At 47.9% G+C, this 13,639-nt stretch overlaps 1 protein-coding gene across 1 annotated transcript in view; it reads left to right on the forward strand.

Moving 5' to 3' along the window:
- Positions 1-13,639, forward strand: part of MAP3K13 (mitogen-activated protein kinase kinase kinase 13) — a 143,633-nt gene that overhangs the window by 39,320 nt on the left and 90,674 nt on the right. The gene's annotated exons all lie outside the window — the stretch shown is intronic.

The following is a 13,639-nucleotide window of genomic DNA, read 5'->3' on the forward strand; positions in this document are numbered from 1 at the left end:
CCCTTGACACAGCTCTCAAATTAATTTCCTAAAACATAAGTCTGACCATGTCACCTTCTCTTCCATTCAGTAAACTTTAGAACCTGTCACTTCCAGAACCCAACACAGAATCTTCTCTCTGTTTGGCATCCAAAGCCCTTTATAACCTGCACCCACCTATATTTCCAGTCTCCTTACAAGTTACTCCCGCCACCCCAGCTCCGCAACACACACGTGTTCTTCCTGCGGCAATGGCCTCCTGGCTATTCCTCAAACAAGATGCTCCATCTCCTGACTCCAGGCACTTGCTCTGGCTGTCCCCCATGCCTGGAACACCCTCCCTCCTCATCCCTGCCTCCTGGCTTCCTTTGAGTCCCAGCTAAGATCCCATCTTCTAATCTATAGGAAGGCTTTCCCAATTCCCCTGAATTCGAGGCCCTTGCCTCTTGATTAGCTCCCATTAATCTTGTCTATAGCTCGTTTGCTCCTTGTCTCCCCCATTAGAAGCAGGGACTGTTTTTTGCCTTTCTTCATATCCTGAGTCCTTAGCATAGTGCCAATCACATAGTAGGTGCTTAGTAAATGCTGACTGGCTGCCAGACCTTCTTTACCACCATGCATAGAATATGAATTTGTTTGAGCCACATGGATGCTATTGAAGGTTAATGGTGGGTAGAGCGAAGGTCAGGAAAACCCGAGTTCTGATCCCACCTCAGACTCTCACTACCTGTGCAACCCCATCAAGGGCCCCTCACCTCTCTTAGGCTCAGATAAAATGGGGATAATCACAGCAGCTGCGTCCTATGGTGGTTGTGAGGATTAAAGGAGGAAAGAGTACTTGTAAAAGCGCTTTGCTAACCTTACAAGGCTATGTCAGTGCCAACTATTATTATTAAACAGATACTGGAATGGAGCCTTGTAAATGAGCAGGTGCCTGATTGTCTTGGGTGGCAGAAAGCTAAGACGAAGTGCCAGCTCCATTTCCATGTGATGCATGTTCAGGGTTTCTCTCAGTGTCCGTTCTCTTCAAGTGTGCACTTTGGCTTCTCCCAGTAAATATCGAGATCCTCAGGGATGGGGATTGTGTCTTAGATCAGCTCAGTGAGCTTTTGTTAAACACCTGTTCTCTACAAGGCACTGCACTAGGTGCTGAGAAAGGAGAGAAAAACGTTCCTGCCCTCAAGGAGCTTACAGTCTTCTGGGGAATATATGTGAAAGTAATTGAAGAAGGAGCCAGCGCCAACAACTGGCAGGATCAGGAAAGACTTCCTGGAGGAGGTGGCCCCTATGTTGAACCTGGAAGGAAGCTACTAGTCCAAAGAGGCAGAGGCAAGAAAGGATTGTCTTCCAAGCAGGGGGGCAGTCTGTCCTAAGGCATGGGGCTGGGAAATGGGACTCCAGGGTCAGGGAACGGCAAGGAGGCCAGTTTAGCTGCAGCAGAGGGTACATGAAGGAAGGTATATGATATTTAGAATGCAGGGTCCTTGAGAGCACAGAAGGTTCCACTCTTTGTGTTTGTGTCTCCAATGCCTGACATATAGTAGGTGCCTCATAAATGCCCATTGATTGATTGATTAAAACATAAGAGGAAGCCATATTGTAAATGGCTTGAAATGTCAGACTGAGTAGTCTGCATTTTATCCTGGATGGATTAGTGAGCCTCACTGAAGGAGAACAGAGCCTGGCACATAGTAGGCACTTCATAAATGACTGCTGATTCATTGATAAAATGTAAGCAGGGATCTTTTCTCCTTTATCTTCATATCCCCAGGACCCAGTGCAGTCCGAGGCACACAGCAGGCACTTAATAAATGCTTGGGGGTTGATTGATTGAAAGGTTTGTGATCAGACCTGTGCTTTAGGAACATCAATTTTGTAACTTTGTGGAAGATGGATTGGCAAGGGTGGACCCTAGAAACAGAGATAGCAGAATGTGAAGCCCACATGTCTTGACAATTCATCATTCCCCTTCATGTCCACTACACTCTGAACAAATGGAGCGCTGCTCCCTCCCATATCTCCTATGCACCTTTACTGTCCCCTCCATAGGAGTGCCCTGCCCCCCTGCCAATTCTTCAGGGCCCAGTGTATGGGCCACCTCTTCCATGAAGTTTTCCCTGAAGACAATGCGGGCAGCACCTTTCTCCTAGGACCTCTTGGGACACCATATGTGCCTCCTGGGCATGCCCTGACTTCAGTACTTCCCACAAGCATCTCTGATTTCATGGGTGTGTGGCCTTCCTCCACCATGCCTAGCATGGGAGGTGGCTTTCTTGTTTCTCTCCTCCTGGCCAACCCTGTGGTGAGGACATCCTCTACTTGTGGGTTCTTCAGTGACAGACACATCACTGGGGCCGGTCCCTGCAACCTTTCCTCTGCTTCTAGAGATCACACTTTGAGGATACACAAGATCACCTGCGTACCACAGCAAGGGCTTGGAGCCCTGTACTCCAGTCTTCCTTCCTTCCTTCCTTTTTTTCTTTCTCCTTTCTTTTTTTCTTTCTCTTTCTTTTCCTTTCTCCTTTCTCCTTTTTCCTTTTTCCTTTCTCCTTTTTCCTTTCTCCTTTCTCCTTCCTTCCTTCCTTTCATTCTTTCTGTTTCTCTAACTTCCTACTCATGTTTCTCCCTACCCAGAACGTAAACTCCTTGAGGGCAAGGACTCCTTCTCTAGTCCCTAGTACAGTTTCTGACACATGGTTCATTTGGTTCTTTTTTTAAGTTGGTTAACAGATTGCTTTGTTTGGAGTAACTGATAGTAAATGTTGTGTTTGTTCTTGTTTTGCCCAAAATGCAACAAAGCATTGAAGGGAGACTATTAACATAATACCCAGACACTTTGTTAAAGTATGTTCCCTTAATCATTAATAGCAATCACTCACAGTTATATAGCATTTTGTATTTCATAAGTAATTTTCTTCACAACAGTCCTGCCTCAGATTCCCATATAACCAGAGGTGAATCACTTCTGCTCTCAGGGTCTCTGGCAATTCTCTTTAATTAGGAGCAGCTGAGCATCTGCATTGGTGGAGGGAGTTTCCTCACTTGGGAGCTCTCTATACCAATGAAATCACAGATCCTGACTCAGAATGACCTATGAGGCAAATAGTAGTAGAAGGGGCATTATCTCCTTTCTGCAGAAGAAGATTTGCCCAAGGAGAAGTGGGAGCCAGGATTTGAACCCAATTCTTCTGAAAACAAGGCCTTGCTTCTTCCTTGACAAAGAGCTTTGGAGGTAGGTCAGCTTCCACTTTGAAAAAGTCTGGAATGGAGCATTTCTGCACAGGCGGGCCTGTTTTTGCAAATGAGCCTTAAACACACTGTTGCCATCCCCACCCTCATCCCCAAATAAACAGACTGTGGCCATGCCATTCAGCCTTGTTTGGCTCTGCCAGTCCGTGAGAGCCTTGCTTGAGCTCCAAGGCCAAAGGACACATGCTTTTGTAGGGGCACCGGGAAGGAGGCCGGCAGTGAGGCCTTGGGACAGGCTGCTTCTAGGCCTCCTTTTACCAGTGAACAAGGCCCGGAGATCCTTTAACGTTCATGTGTTCTAATTACATTACCCAGTTTGCAGCAGGTGGCAGCAGATGGCACTGTCTCATTTAGATCAAAATGGAACCGAACCTTTTAGGGAAACTTCCAAGTTTTTCCCCAGAAGTGCCAAGAGGAATCTAGCCAAATGGAGGAGCTTTTTGGTGGGAAGGTCAGTGACTGGAGCTCACCTTGAGTAACAGAAATTGGAGCAGTGGAAAGAGATGAGTCAGGGTGAGTAAGAAGAGAGTTTGGCCTCCAAACCAGCAAGACTGAGAGGGTTCAAGTCCCACTTCGGACCCCGACTGGCCTCTTGACCCAAGCGAGTCAAGGCAAATGTGCTTCCTTCACTGGTCGGAGGGGTATCCTCCTCTGAGAGGCCTCTCAGCTCCTTCCCCATCCCTGAAAAGATATTTTCTGTCCATATCCTACCAGAGAGAGGATGACTCTGGAATCTGATGACATGTGGGGTCCAACCTGGGGACCTTGGTCAAGTTACTTTGCCTCTTAGGCCTCAGTTTCCTTATCTGTAAAATGAGGGGCTGGAAGAGAGCCTCCAAGGTCCCTTCTGGGTCAAGGTCTATGAGCCCAGGAAAGAAAAGAAATAAAAATATCGGAGCTTGTAAACTGACCCTCCCGGAGGGTGAGTTCCTATTTTTAGGAGAACAAATTGGAATGTGTTTTGCTGTGAAATCTAATTTTTCTCCTTATCTATTTTTTTACATTGTTACTTCTTCAAGAAACCATTTTCTGTTCTGCCCCCAACAGGGGCACTCAGGTGGTCACTGAATGAGGAAGGTTAATAGTCCCTAGAATCCCTGCTAGGGAGAGTTCGTCAAGTCAGGGAATCTTCAAGGCAGCAGGGAGGGACCTTTCAGGTCACCTGCTTCAATCCCCTCATTTTGCAGATGGGGAAACTGAGGCCTAGAGAAAGCCAAGGCCACTTAGACAGTGAGCCTCAGAGGCAAGTTTTGAACTCAGGTCTTCTGACTCCAAATCCTTCACTTTCCCCACAATCTTCCACAAGGGCTTCCATATCTTTATGTAAAAATTAAGAGTCGATCGATGTACCTCATGTTTCTCAAGTATTTGCTTTTTAAATTTTGGTTCCTTTTCCCATCATGGTCAGTTGCAATAAGTGATGGGCTTTGTTCCCTTCCCTTATCTCTCTTATCTCCCTCAGAATACAGGGGACTCATTAGGAACCAAGGGGAAAGCAAGACCAGGGTTGATGAAATATTTTTCATTCATTTAGGAGTTGCAATAAAGTTAAAGTTCTCCAAAGAAGGCCTGGAACTCTACTGGCCCTCATTCAACTATATCTTGAGTTGTCTGTGAGGAAAAGATGAAGCAAGTGGAGGGATAGGTGCCTTCTCCCTTCCTCAATGCCTTCATCCTTTTCCTTAGCCCTTAGACAGTCAAAGAATACCCCATGTAGCATGTCCCTGAAACAGGTGCCTTCTGCCATGTTTGTGTCAAGTGACTGAAGTCAGAGGGGCCCGTTGCTTTCCAAGGGGCCCATACCACTCTCCATAATTCCAGTTGTCAGGAAATCTTTCTTTATATCAATCCCATATCTTCCTCTTTAAAAACTCCCCTTGATGCTCCTTGTTCTGCCTTGAGGCCAAATGGAACAAGTCTCATTTTTCTTCCATTGGACAGCCCTTCACATACTTGAGGGGGGCTAGTGTGTCCCCAGGTATTAAGTTACAGGTCACAGATTTAGAACCAGAAGGTCCCTGACAGATCTGGTCTAAGCTACTTACTGCCTGTGTGAGTTTAGGCAACTCTGGGCCTCAGTTTCCCCATCTGTAAAATGGGGATAATAACAGCGCCCGTCTCCTCAGGGTGTTGTGAAGATCAAGTGAGATAATACTTGGAAAGTGCTTGACACAGTGTTGGCACATAGTAGGTGCTTTAAAAAGCTACTCCCCAAGCCTGGGACCCAAGGGGAGAGAGAGAAACAGGAACGGGTTGTGTGGCTCAGTGGTCCCAGCTGGGTCAGACACTCGGGACAGATGCTGAGTCAGGAACGTAAGGACCAAACAAAATGTCTAAGGAAAACCAACCCGAGTGAGGAGCAGAATATGGGCAGTGACCAACGGACATGCACACACCCACGTCTACTCTGGTCAGTATGATGACCAGCCAGGAGTCACAGACCCTGAGTTCACATCCCAGTTCTGTCCCTGGATTGTGTGTGAGCTTGGCCAAGGTGACACTTTGAACCTCTGTGTCCTCTTCTAAATGACTAGACTTGATGGCCTGATGTCCACATGCGCTTTACCATGGGGTCATCGCTATGCCTCTGAAGGCCCAATGTTTCATCAGAAGATGAGGTTGAGGTGCCCCTTGGCTCTACTCAGGACTTCAGTGTCACTAAAGAGACTCCTCTGGTTTCTTTTGGCCATTTCATTCATTTGTGCCCTTCTGGGTGAACAGTTTTAACCACTGTGAGCAGGCTCTCAGGAACCTCCAAGAAAACAGCCCAGCCATCACTGGCTGTATCAGGGCTGCCTGGAGCGAGGTCTCCCCTTCCTTTTCCTCATTGCTGTCATTCCTTTGGACATACATTGCCCTCGTAAGGATCTTTTTATGTGAGCCTATTACCTGTCTAGGTCACTTGGGGCAGTCTGTAGATGAGACTTCTTTATATCCCCACAGAGAAGGAGTGAAAGGAAATGCTTCTGGACTGAAAAAAATAAAATTTAATTTAAAAAAACAGAAAATGAGCTTTGTAGATTGAGAGTTGGAAAGAATCTCAGTGGTCACCTAGTCCTCTCCCCAGAAGCCCAGAGAGGTTAAATACTTGCCTAAGGTCACACAGGGGTGACTGAGCATGGCTTTGGATCTGACAGCGGGGACAGATCTCTGAATCAATGATGGAAGAATTGGTCCTTGAGAAAAAGTAGGCCCGGGAATGGGACAGACTATTGTTTAAAAGTTAAGTATGGGGGAGGCAACTTTCAGTCTGGCCCGGCCTCAGCTAAAGCCACCTTGGAGAGATCATAGCTTACTATTTTCCCTTCTTAGAATGGAAGGTCCTTGAAAGCAGATAGGGTTTATTTCTTTGGCAGGGAGGTGAGTCTTTGTACACCCAGTGTTTAAGACAGTGCCTTACACACGGGAGATGTTTGAATTGAATTGGATTGTCTGCACTAATGGAGGGGGTGTGGTCGCATGGATAATAGAGAGAGGGGAGTTGTTTCATCTTTTGTCTTTGTCTCTTCAGCAGTTGGCATGGTACCCAGCACACGCTTAGTTGTTTGGTTGGTTGCGGCCCATGCTAAGTTCTGGTAGGCACCCCTAGTAGGCACTTAGTAAAATAATGCCCGTGGATTGATTGGTCGATGGTCAGTGATACTGGAACACAGGCCATATTGGAGAGGGGAGTCAGCAGGTGGTTGGCCACCTTTGTAATCACTGAGCTTAAGCTCCCTTCCTTCATTCCTGGAGAGATGATTAAGGTGCATGCCCTGGAAGCATCCGGTAAATGGTTAAATTGTCAGCACAAAGATCACCAAGAGTGGATAGGAATTGTAGCATTTCACCGTTGGCAGAGAGCTTGGAGATAACTTAGTGGCCATCCCCCAGGGTCCTGGCCTTGGTGCTAGACAGGGCCACTGAGTCTAGCTCCCTGGTTGTGCAGACAGAGAAGCGGAGATCCAGACAGGCGGATGGTCTGAAGTCATTGATGGTAGAGTCACGATTAGAACTCTCTTCGAGCCTGGTGTCTTTCCACTGCTGAGCTGGTATGTGAGACAGCAGAAGGCCCGATCATGATTCAGAAAGATGGCAGCAAGCAGGAGAGTTTGGGTGAACATGTATCAGTAAGGAAGAATGGGCAGAAGATGGAGCAAACAGGGCGTGGCTTAGGTCTGTCCAGCTCAGCACCAAAATGGCAAATGCTCTTGGGGTTCACCGAGATGAGAGACAGCAATGGGGTTGGAGAAATGTGCTGATGGGACTGGGGACCATCAGCTCCGTGACAGCAGGGATTAATTCCCAAATACCAAGCCCTTCGAGAACGCTTGCTTGGTTCATTTGTCTGGACGGCACAAGCACAGATTTTGGAAACAACAAATGACTGTGTTTTGGTGCAAATCTGTGATTTCCTTCATGTCAAGCTCCTACCAATGCCCATCGGTTACAAAGAATTTCCCAAACCGTCTCTGGATCTGAAGTTGGGAGACTCAGAGTCTCACATAAATCTAGGAATGAAGCCAGCAACGGCGCATCCGACAAGACTGCCGCAGCCAGACTGATCCGGCTCTCAAAGAGCCATGGATATTCCATGATGCCACTGGATTTGGAGGCCAAGGACCTGGGTTTGAATCCTGACTGCCGGTTATCTGCCATGTGACCATAGTCAGTCAGTCGACAAGCCTCATCAAGTGCTTACTGTGTGCAGGGCAGTGGGAACACAAGCACAAACAAAAAGAAAACCGGCCTCACGGAGCGTATGTTCTAATGACAGAACACGTGAAAGTCAAGTCTCTTCACCTCACCAGGTCTCAGTGTCTTCATCTATAAAAGGATGAGGTGGAAGTGAAGGGTCCCGGGACCCCTTTGGGCTCTTTTCGGCCCTGTGACTCTGTGTCTCCAAGAGAGGAGCCAGATTTTGGATGACCTTGGTCCCACCTTCCTTAAGAGAAGCCATTCCGTTCCACTTCCTTACTGCCCGTCTTCCCCTTGTGGGGCTAGAGCACAGAAAATCCAGAATCGGAGAGAGAATTCTCTCTGCACTCTCAATGTTTTTATTACAAATATCTAATTTCCTAAAAAACAGAAAAGATAAAAGGTCCATGTGGAAAAATAAAAGGAGGCATGAAATGTCCTTTATGTCTTTGGAGGAATAGGTTGGGGTGTGTGCATGTGGGCATGTGTGTGTGTGTTCACGTGCGTGCATGTGTGTGTGCACATGCATGTGTGTATGTGTCATGCATGTATGTGTGTGTGTGTGTGTGTGTTCTTAAAGCAATTCCAGGTAGTCTTTTCCGAACCTCAGAAGTTTGGCTCATGGCTTCCATCTGAAAATAGATGTTAGGGAAAGGGATATTTGGGAGAAGTTGAATATTTTATTAATTTGGAGACCCATTTACTTTTGAATGGATTAGCACATTAGGCATCTTCTTGAAAAGGAGGAGGCAGGCCTAAGCACTTAGGGATTTATTTTCAATAGCTTGTAACTAAGCACTCTCTGTTCCCTAGCTGACAAGACAGCTTATTCTCTTTAATAAAAATATTGGATAAGTCGGCCCTGTTAACAACTGGAAGGTTTCTTCATAGTCCCCAGGCTTTCAAAACCTTCCAGAAGTATTTAGTGAGGGGCTGTTGGGATTTTTTTTTTTAATCACAAAGATCATTTTAAAATTCTAAGAAACAATTGGTCAACATGCATTTATTGAGCGCCTGTTATATGCCAAGCCCTGTGTTAGGCTCCAGAGAAACACTAAGACAAAGAAAATGTCCCTGCCCTCAAAAAGCTTACCTTCCATTTGCTGTGTGAAACATGTAAATGTAGAACTATACACAAAATAAATGAAAGGCAAGACCCAGCTGGGGAGGGGGATGATGGGGGGTGGTGCAGGGAAAGGGGGTCTAAAAAGCAGAGATGAAGGAAGGAGCGCATTCTGGGCTCGGTACAACAGTGCAGAGGTGAGAGACTGCAAGCATTTATGAAGCACTTACTGTGTGCTGAGCATACAAATAGAAGCAGAAAGAAAGGCAGTCCCTGTCCTCAGGAAGCTTATATTCTAATGGGAGAAGGTGACACTTAAAAGGAGACTGAAAGATGCCGGGTGTGGGCAGGTGAGAGACTGTCTAGGAGAGTGAGGAATGTGGCATGGGGAGAACTGTCCAATCCTAGAAGAGGGCCCTTCTCCTGAGTGAATTCCTGGGGCCTGGAGGGAACTTCCAGGATGAGGAGGTTTGTGGGGCCTGGGAGACAAAAGCTGGGAAAGTCAGGATTGCAGCTGGGGAGGAATGAGGGGAACATGATGGAAGAACAGGTAGAAAGCCAGTTTGGATGGGTGAAGGAATGAATGGAAAAGCAATTTGTTCCATGCTTACTATTAAAAGCTGAAAGTCTACATAGAAAAGCTAGACAGATTCTGTTTTCAAGAAGCTCTCTTTCTAATTAGAGAAAACAACACCTTCACCATAGGCAAATTCCAAAAAGGGCAGATGGGATTCCCTGAGAGTTCAGTGATGGGCCGATAGCAAGGGGTCCTTAGGGTGCTTGGCAAGAACTCACCATCCTTAGGGAGAGGGGAGAGGGCCGACAGGCCCTGCTTGGCAGCCAGGACTGGCCTGGGACCCTCCCTCTGGGTGGAAGGGAGTAATGTGAAATGAGTCAGTTGGGGCAGGTTGTCAAGGAATCTAGTTCATACTAGAGGTGATAGGGAGGTGTGAGAAAAATACCAAGAATGCTAGTTGATAATATTTGGTTTTTACTCCTGTTTCAAAGTTCAGGAGCCTCCTAAGCACCTCCTTAATATTTGGAATTTTTGACTTGGTGGATTTTCTACCTTTCAGTGAAGTCAGTTCTCACCTTCCCAGCTCAGTGGCAGACTTGTTTTTTCCCTTAAAGGCAAAGGGAATTTTTTCACTTTGTGGAATGCATTTTTGTTTTCCTTGAAAATAATGATTACTGTTCCTTTCTTACTCAAATATGCCGATGGCCTCGAGGTCTCCTTGATCTGGCTGTTCCCTTCCACACTGTGGATTGCAGCCCATGTGTGCCTGCTGCTCATCCTGTGTGACTTGTCCACAGCCTCCCATGAGGTCACCACCTGGAGTCCAGCAGGGGCCCTTCTTGGCTTTCTGGCCACATCTCAGGGAAACATTGTCATCCCTCACCCTTGCCTCAACCCATAAAACAGAAAATCCTTTTCTTAAAGATCTGGTTCATCCTAAGGCAAGCCAAGTCTGCACTGTTTCTTTGTGGCTGGGGCTCTAGGCCTCATTTGGGTTGGGGCTCCTGAGGCCCTCAGTTCACAGGCTCATTCATTTCTATGTGGTAGAAGCTCTCGCTGTGGCCTCTGATGAGTCCCTGGCCAGCACTTGCCTCCACTGTGAGGGCAGCACCCCTGAAGTTGCCTCCCTCTTCAGATGACCATCTGTCTATACACATCTGTGCTGTTCTGTGTCCGACCTCCCTGGGTCTCCCTCTCATCCAGCTGGATCCATTGTCTACTACTCATCCAACTTCTCCAATAAGGAAGTCAATGGAGGAGTAGGCCCAAAAACCCAAACACCTCTTCCATCTTCCCCCTAGCCCAGAGATTCTCTCCCAAGAGTTTGTGTCAAATTTGAATCCTGCAGACTGGATGTCTTCCACAGGCTGCTTGGACTACTGTTGGCTATCTGTTTGCCAAATGCAGGTTCCCTTCTTGACCCAATAGGATAAAGGGGTTCCCAAGGTGTAGACAGTCTTGTTTATCCATGTTTAAAACCTAATCTGCCAATGGATTGATTGCAGTAAGCAGTCTTCCCTTACATGCAAATTATGGAACTGAGGCCCAGAGACCTTCAGGGATTTGTCCAGGGTTGGACAAAAGCAGACAGTGACAAAGCTAAGGTTCAAAGCCAGCTTGGACTCCAGAGCCAGCCGGCTCTTTCAGGATGACCCTTGGCTGGAAAGACCAGGTCCTGGCTCCCAGAGGTCATCTTTTCCCCTTTATACTGACACAGAGGGAAGCCTGGTAGGTGGGCAGGCCCCAATAGAGGCAGGACCAGTGGTAGCCGGGCCTTCTGTCCCTGGAAGGAAGTTGGTGCAAGGTTGCCCATCAGTGACCCACTGCTCACCCTTTCCTTGGGCAGACCCTCCCTCCTCCTGTACTACCTTTCTTAAAGGATCTTCCTGGCAGGACTGTGGCTTCTTGTTGTCTCCCCAGCACAGGAAATATCCTGACTGTCTTTTGGGAAAAAGATCAAACCCATTCTGTGACTTTCTTGGTCCTGTATAGAAACTTTCTTGAATGGGAGATGAACCACGTGCATCAGAAGCTTTTGAACACTCACTGGATTGATGGAATGTCCTCATCCTCAGTCCAGCCTCTGTTTCTGTGGTATTTGCTTTACATGCATCTCATGTGGCCATCGTGTGCCCCACTTCACGACCAGCCTGTGAAATGGGTCCTTAAGGCTGTAGCTGTCAATGAGCCAGGATGTGTCTGTCAGAAGCTGGATTTGAATCCAGGCCTTCCTAATCTCCATTCCTTGTGATCAGAATGGGCCTGGCTTGGATTCTTTAGATGACAGACTCCTCCCATGAGGACTTTTACAACTTTCACAATCTTGGGAGAAATGTCTGTCACTTCCTATCAGATGAAGCAGGAAGTTTTTGTCTTCTAATAGACAACTGTCCAGTCTTACCATTGAGTGATAGGATAGAAAGGGTTAGTGGGCAGCTGCAGTGAGACAGTTCCCATGGTACACTGTGTCCATTGTGGGGTGAGCCGCAGGGAATTGAATATAGTCCTAAGTGGATGTCCAGAAACGCCCAAGCTGGACAAGCCGAGCTGACGCCTGAGGACGAAGCAGCCCCAAGGGGTACCCAAGAAGGCCACGGTGCTGCTGAGACAAGGCCGAGAACTGGCATGAACTAAGAGCAGGGGCCATAAAAGCAGACCAGGCCTCCTAAAAGTGTCCACGGCTAGCTCGCCTTTACCAGGGCCTGCTGGGTGGGATTCAGGAACCAGGTAGGACCCGTTTTAGCAGCTCAGGATTTACACAAAGCTGAAGAAGGACAGTTCTCCTCCCCCCCACCCCAGAACAGGGGAAGCCTCTCAAGCACAAAAATAATGGGGTGTAGCCTCTCCAATCAGCAGTGGCCGGAGGCCCCTCTTGCTGCCACTGAAAAGCCCTTGGGGAGGAAGAGTTCCAGTCTAGGGCACAGCAGGCCAGATCTGTCTCTTAATGACCACACCCACCCGGAAGTGGCCCTCCACCCTCCAGGTAGGGTCTGACCCCAGTAATCTGATCATTCCCTCAGATCCTTCCCCACTTCCAAAGCCTGCTGGGAAGACTTCAGGCACCTATCCAAGGAATGTCATACTCCTGAGGGCTTTCCAGCCCGTCCGGCCAATGGCCCCTTCGGCCCAACATCGGCAGGAGGCTGGGTTTCCCCACATGGGTCTATACCCCTGGCAGTGCTCCGGGGAAGATTGATCTGGTCCTTTCTATTTATTTCTTGTGTCACCTGGAGCAAGTCACTGGGCCTCAGTTTCCTCATCTGTTCAGTGAGGGGGTGGCCTGGGCTGCTAAGATTCCTTCCAACTCTTGAGCTGTGATCTTTCTGTTCCCTGGAGTGGGAGCTTGCTGCCCAGTACCTGTCTGCGAGCGGCAGGAGGGAGTGAGCTGGGAAGAGCTTGCCTGAGGTAACATTCACCCCCAGTCTAGACTTGTGTCTGAGGGTGTGACTGCGCTCTGCACCCCATCTCTGGGGCTGAGGAAAAGCAATAGCAAGGCTCATTAGGGGTGGGGGGTTCCCTACTTGCCCCATGGCTATTTTGGAATGGGTGGGGGGAGGGTGCTTAATTAGGCCAGACACTCACTTCCCTCTTTTTGTCCAAAACAAATGAAAAGAAATTTTCTGCCAATGACAGTCCCTGGCAGACCAGTCTCCAGGGTTGACTTGTCACGTTTTAGCAGAGATGATGGGACAGGCAATGTCACCCACCTGACTTGGGTCCAGCTGCTCCCACATGGCCTTCCGTCCCCCATTTCTGTCCTCACTGTCCCCCGTCCCTACCCTCGTCTTGCAGTTGCAGCTTTCCTTCCAGATTCGACTCAGACACCACCTTCTACCAGAGGCCTTTTCTGGCCTTTCACCTGCCCCTCCCCCAGCTGCACCCAGCCCTTCCCCCAGCTGCTCCCTATTTATCTTTTATAAGCATCTAGGTGGCAAATGGATAGAGGGCTGGTCTAGGATATTTACTAGCTTTGTGACCCTGGGCAAGTCACTTAACCTTCATCTGTCTCACTTTCCTCTTAGGAAATAGGACTAAGATTATTCCTGCCTCCTAGGGTTGTTTGAGGAACCAATAAAATAATATTTGCAAAGCACTTTGCAAACCCTCAAGCGCTGTGTAAATGCTCCCTATTATTCTGTGTATTCATTTATGTA

Source organism: Trichosurus vulpecula, chromosome 7 (assembly GCF_011100635.1).
Source record: "Trichosurus vulpecula isolate mTriVul1 chromosome 7, mTriVul1.pri, whole genome shotgun sequence".
NCBI lineage: Eukaryota > Metazoa > Chordata > Mammalia > Diprotodontia > Phalangeridae > Trichosurus > Trichosurus vulpecula.